General features: G+C 41.1%; 1 long non-coding RNA gene and 1 pseudogene across 1 annotated transcript; both read right to left on the minus strand.

Annotated features, from left to right (window-relative positions):
* Nucleotides 1-68: 68 nt before the first annotated feature.
* Nucleotides 69-6393, minus strand: LOC140689495 (uncharacterized). The gene is made up of 3 exons (XR_012064506.1): nucleotides 6290-6393; nucleotides 1008-1058; nucleotides 69-352 (listed from the first exon to the last, which is right to left on the minus strand). It is a non-coding gene; the product is annotated as an uncharacterized lncRNA (long non-coding RNA).
* Nucleotides 4501-4968, minus strand: LOC107034506 (large ribosomal subunit protein uL24 pseudogene; annotated as a pseudogene).
* Nucleotides 6394-6794: the final 401 nt, after the last annotated feature.

The following is a 6794-nucleotide window of genomic DNA, read 5'->3' on the forward strand; positions in this document are numbered from 1 at the left end:
AGAGTCAAAGAAACCTTGAGGTAAAGTTGTGAATGTGTAGTATTGTTCCTTCCTTATGAATGCACATAGCTTATGATTCACCTTTCTGATGGGAGTAGAAAAGAATATGCTGGTTATGGCTGCACAGCACAGATCAAAGTATGTTAATCTGTTCTGATAAAGAGCTCACCTTCAATCAAGCATCTTTAGTTGGGGCTACTATTTGACTGAGTTTCAGGTAGTCCCTGTCTTGTGCCACAATTCGTTTGGTTTTTGAAGAGGTCAAGCTGTTGAATGAAGTGGGGCTATGTGGGAACGACTGTCTCTCCATCCCTTAAGTCCTTGAGGAGGGCACCAATGTCTGCCATTCCCCCTAGGATACAATATTGTTTTCATAGTATTGCTGCTTATTTGTTTACATTTTTAACTTTTTATTTTGAAACAACTATAGACTCCCAAGAAGTGGCAAAAATCGTACAAGCCTTCCTGTGAACTAAGCCTTCCCCTGTTTTCCTCCTGCATGTTAATTGCCAGCATTATTGCTCAATTTCATGCAGCCTCTTCCACCCATGTTTTGTCCCAGTTTGCTGCAGGTTAAAATTTTAGCAATGGCACCACCCCAAGTGCAAGTCAAGGATTAATAATAGTTTGTGCACCACCAATGATGAGGTTCTCATTGCCATCTAGTGGAGGAGTTATCCATTGCCAAATCTGGATCTAGTAGGTTTCCTGGGACCATTTCTGTCACCAGTTGTCTTAGATTATGTTCCCTGTGAGCAGAGCCTGAGGTGGGAATTCCTGCTTAAATGATCTAAGGAGAAACCTACTGGGGACTGAAACAGCAGGGGAAGAAGTTCCCTGAGACAGGACTTTAGGAGAAGTCTAGTCTCAGCCTGATCCCATGGGAAGTCCTGAATCTCGAATTGCACCACAAAAGTTTGTTCCACCCAGAGGTGAAGAGGCCACTACATCCTTTCATCACTTAGTCTTTGTCCACGGCCCTCCCCTAGGTAGACGACATAGCTTACCTTTAGGACCACTGCCAGGTGAGGAGGCTCCTGCCAGCCAAGGGCAATTCTCTATAAAAGGACAAAGGCCTGAGTCATGAGCAGCCAACATTCACAGCGTGCAGGGGATGAATGCACAGCCTCTGAAGGGCACATGGGCAGGGCACCCAGCAGCATCTGCTGTACCTCCTCGAGGAGATGATACAGTTGAAAAACTGAACGATGAGGAAGCATCTCTGGGAAAATCTTGGCAAGAACATTCCAGGTAGTTCTGAGATGGGAACTAACTCAGCATGTTTGAAGTGCAGAAAGAAGGCCAGAGCCAGTGGGATGGGGTGAAGGAGGCGAGGAAGACAGAGACTGAGCTTGTGAATCTGAAGGAGCAGCACCAAACAGACAGGAGCTGGCTTTGACTCTGACTACCGCTTCCTCAAGGCACTTTACACCTTCAAAGCATGTTAATAATGATACTTGGTTTTGCACTGAGGAATCTGAGTTAGTGACATGATTCGAAATGTTATTCCTTCTTTCATTAAAAATACACACCCACATATCGGCTCACAGCTCATTTCAGATGTATCATATCTTAGATATAAATGTCATCAGATCTTGGGTATCATGCTGTCAAGAATTTGTATAAGGTAACAAGGAGGTCCAGTCTTGACTTTGGGCGCTTTATTTATTCCTTCATAACTAGGCTACACTAAAATGAACCATCTTTGAAAGGGAAACAGATTAGTCACACTAAGTGGCTTTCTTAAAATACTTCACCATAAAAAACACTGCACCTCTTGCTACTTCCTACACCACACATTGACTTCTTCCCCCTCTGCATTATTATGTCTTTCAAGTAGAAAGTGTTTTATAACATTTCTTGGAGGTTTAAAATGGCTCTCATAGTGCCTTACTGACCTCGTTTGTAAAGGTAACTACCAAGTGCAACTCAGCTCCTTCCCCCTGCAGGTTGACCACATCTCTGTGTGCTCGAGCCCTGCTTGTGCACTTCATTCACCCCAATAAACACTGTCTTGAGGGAGCCCCGTTTCCCATAGCATTGATCCTAATTGGGGCTCCTCACCTGGATTTATTTTCAAATAAGTTTATCTCTTAATCTCCAATTTATAACTATTGCCAGATAATTTTTCTTAAACTGTCGTGATCATTAACATAACTTCCTATAGTAATCTACCTCAATCACTGATTTGGGGATTTAAAGACCTCAGTGAGCTAGATTCCCTTTCCTAAGATTACCTTCTTTTATTCCCACCAGAAAAAATTTTCCCTGCCACGGATATTCTCACCATTCCGTAAAGAGAGCAGCTTTTCCCTTCCTCATTGCCTCCATTATGTTTTTCCCATGTGTAGTAAGTCCTCTCTAGTTCTTATTAGCTCACATCTTACCCATTGCTCAAATCCTGCGTCCTCCTGGAATCCACCCTGATTTCCTTGACTCCCTAAAGCTCCTCTCACCTCTGAAAGGTAGCAACAACAGAGAACTAATTCCCTAGTATTCATATAAATGCAACATGATCTTGATCTTCCAATACCAGGATGATGATAAACCTTGCTGTACTTGCAAAAAAATTCTCTTAGCTCTCCAGAAAGACCAAAGGATGAGCAAGTTTATTTTCCTGATCAAAGGAAGGACAAAGTTGTCACAGCTCATTGCTGGGGGAATTAAGCATGTCCTGTATAACTCCTCTGAAAGAGGACTCCTGGAAATCAGTGCCCGCTTTCTCTTGGACTTCATCACATGTGCCTTTTTCTTTTGCTGACTTTGCTCTGCATCCATTTGTTGTAATAAATCATGGCCATGAGTATGACTATATGCTGAGTCTTGCAAATCCTCCTAGTGAATTATTGAACCTGGAGACGGTCTTGGGGACCTCTAACACACAAGCCAAATACCTCCAATGGGTGAATGAGTAGACAAATTGTGGTACATCCATACAGTGAAATACGCTACAGCAATAAAAAGGAACTACTAATACAAACAACAAATTGGATGGATCCCAAGAGCATTACTCTTGGTGACAAAAGCCAGTCTCAAAGGGGTGCATACTGTATGATTCTACTTAAATCACATTCATGAAGTGACAACATTAAGGTAATGGGAAACAGATCAGTAGTAGTAGATCCAAAGGAAAGGTGTGCCTATTAAGGAATAATAGGAGAGAATTTCTCTGTGGTAACAGAAAAGTTCTGCATGCTGATGTTCGTGATGGTTAGTTGAAACTACACTTGTGTTAAAATTTCACAGACCAAAAGAAAAAAGACTATACACCAAAAGAAAAAAGACTGCATGTAAAAACTGACAAACACCAAATAAACTGTACATCCCTGTAGCTGAGAGGGTACACAAGAAAACATACATGTGGTTTTTTTGGGTATAGGTGTGTGTGTGCATATGCATAAGAGAGAGAGAGAGAGCAAGCGAGCGAGAACAAAAAGTCCCAGTGATTCCTTTGTGGAGTTATACTGAACAGAAGACAGTATACTTTTCTCCTTCTGATGATCTTCAGGAAAAAAACTCCTGTGATTTCAAAGCCTCTGCCAATTCTTCATCCTACTGATGGGAGAAACTAGGTGTAAATCACTTTTTTGTATTGTTTCGTTAAGAAGAGCATCTGAAAGAACTTTCTTGGTGCAAAGATCCAGAGAACCTAAAGTACTTTCTTTGTGGTGGGCAAGACTCATCTATGAACTCAGGCCCACCTAAATCCAAAGTTCATGCTCTCTGAAGCGCTTTACTGATGGTTTTTAATTTGCCCCTAGAAAAGATGTTTTCCTATTTAAACGTGTACTCCCTTGTATTCTTCTTTTCAATTTTCAAATTTTTACATATCAGATGAAGTTCCTCTGTGGCTCAGTAAAGTGCAAGTTACTGATGAGGATAACCAAAGGGTTTAAGCTCCCCTTTGTAGACAGAATATGCTATTTGAAAATTCAGCAATTACAGAGGCACTGACGTTTTGCTACTTCTGATGTCTATAATACCACAATATCTCTAACAGGTAAAGACAAAGATTTCCCTTATTTAAAAAGTGCAAACCAACAAAACGTTAAAAAAAAAAAAAAACTTTTTTTTTAAAGCAACACAACAGAGACCTCTTCTGGTCAAGAAGTAGAAGTCTTAGGCAGAGAACCAACTTGAAAAAGGTTAAGGTGGAGAGAGCAGGTAAAGGAGAAAACAGAATATGAAATAGGTTTCACGGGAGAGTTGACACCTGTGTTGGATTTGGAACTCTGACAGCAGAACAGAGAGGAGAGCATTCCACAAATGGGGAATCAGGATCAAAGCCATGTCCGCTGTAGAGAATTTAAGAAGATATAAGAAATAAGAATAATTTCTTAATTCTGCCATCCAAAAATAATTCTGTAAACATTTTGATGCACTGGCTTCCAGCATTGTTTTCTGGCCATATGCATTCTTTTTTATCCACACAACTGGTTATACATCCTGACTTTTCATCCAGTGTGCTATCACACACATTTTGCCACATTCTCCTTTTTTTCATTTTAAGAGTTTTGAATGAAAGTTGTATGTAAGATTACTTTCTTCTTGCATCTTCTCAATTGTTCCTTCCTTATTTCTGTCCTTTTCCTTTCCCACTTGGTGAGATCTGGCTTTACGTTCAAGGATCTTTTGGGGGTCTTTGTACAGTTTTAGTCGTGATAACCACCTTACTGGGGCAAACGCCCATGTGGACAGCTGTGCCTTCTCCCGCTGCCTTGTTCAGCGGAGATGACATACTTCTTCCTGTCAGCCTGGACTGCACTGCCAACTTGCTGCCCTTTTGGTGCCCTCGCCCAACCTGAACTCATCATCCTTTCAGATGGGCATGGATTGAACACTGTACTTGTGTCTCAGCTCTTTGAAAAAAAGAGAGGAAGACATAATCTTCCCGTGAATGTGGGAAGGTGCATTGACATGCTTCTGGTTCTTGCTTTCATCAGAAGCCACAAAGGGATTGAACTTCATTTTGGCTGCCAGCGTTTCAGCGTCTTTTGGCCACATTCTTAAAAGAAGAAAAAGATGTTTCCTGAGGGCCAGGTTTTTTTTGGTAAATCATGCAAAAGCCAGAGGAGTTTCAGTGAATAATTTTGTAGTACCACAGCCCCAGTTATGCACTTAGATGCACACAGCTTGGGGAGTAAAGCACTGGCTGCCTTCCAGCTGCTGCTCATCTTCTCTGCTGGACTCCCCTATGTGGGGGACACCTATTCACCTGCTCTGGGTGGTCCCTCAGCCTGCCTGAAAGCTAATTAGTAACAGTCAAATATGATCACCAGAATTCTCAGTATGTGAAAATATTATCTATTGGCATTTTTGACCTGGGGAATCCCAGAGGTCTCCCACCTAGGCCAAGATGCAGCATGATATTTCTGCCCTCTTGCAAGGAAATTTACAGTCTCAAACTAACCCATTGTGGAGAGGGGGAGCTTTGAAAGGAGGAGGCCAAAAGCACAATTACATTTAAGAGAGTGAAATTACATGAGGAACAATCTGAAAGAGAATCACTCACTGGGAAATAACTTAGGGGTCACACAAAATTAGAGAAAAGTAAGTAGAAAGACAGAATAACTGATACCACAGGGTGATAAGACTCACTAAGTCAGACCTCACTATTTGCACAACTGGATGTAAACAGTATAATCAGACGTTTTCATGAAGCAAGAACCAAGCACTGTACGTTGTTCAGTGCAACTCCTCTGTTCACGATTATTTCCCCCATTTTATTCCTAGAGATATAGAAAGACCCTACTCAGCTGAACTTCTGCAGCTCCAGGTACCCCTTCGCAGAGCACTGACCCTCTTCAGGACATCCTGCAGTGGTCCCATGCCTCATTGCTCTGAAACTGGGCCTCAGGCGTCACCTTGAATTTTAAATTCTAGCTGAGTGACACAGACACAAAGAAGTATCTCCAATTTTAACTTGAAGACCTTGGTGAAAATTATCCCATTGCCAGTCAAATTTTCCTTTGTCTTCCACAGAAGAGAAAATAATGGAGAAATATTTGACAGGAACAGAGTCCTGCCAATACTTACCCTTGAGGAGAAGTGGGTTAATTGGCTCAGGCATATTTTAGCAGCAAGGTAGGAGATTGTAGCAAGCAAAAATCTTTGACTTATCCTGAATAGCTTTTAGAAGTTCAGAACTACCTGCTTTTTCTTTCTTAAATAAGACATATAAAATAACTCTTTTGCGGGGTCCTCCCACCAATTTCTCAAGTTTGGACTGAACTGGAGAGTCAAATGACATAATTATATAAATATTTCACTGTTCTTTTTCCTCACATACCTTTACTTAGGTTCCAGTACTTCTCAGGTGAGGAAACAGACTTATTCTAGCATCTCTTCTAATTCTTCTGACTGGAGTGTACGTTTTCTCGAGAACTTGGATCTAAAGAACTGAAGAATTAATAAAATGGCTGCTTTTAGGCTAACAGATGGCTTATTTTTATGCTTGCCCTTAAAACGGTTAACTAACCTGATTGACCGGTTGCTACTTATAGCTCCAGGCTCGTTGTTAAATAAAGCTATTGATTTTACCATTTCTGCTTTATTCCAGTAATCAAAAGTAATAATCATACTTGGTTTCTAAGTTTTGTTCTCCAGGGAGAAGGTCATGGAACCGTAACCTTACAAAATTGCCTGAATTATCAAGACCATGCCTTGGGCACTTAGGAGATAAAGAGATTGAAAAAGTAAAAGTAACCTCTACAGAACTGGTTGCCTGGGGTATCATGACGCCATTCCAAGTTTTATGATGAGAAAATAATTCTGTTGGTTGTTATTGTTTTCTT

Source organism: Vicugna pacos, chromosome 3 (assembly GCF_048564905.1).
Source record: "Vicugna pacos chromosome 3, VicPac4, whole genome shotgun sequence".
NCBI classification, from domain to species: Eukaryota; Metazoa; Chordata; class Mammalia; order Artiodactyla; family Camelidae; genus Vicugna; species Vicugna pacos.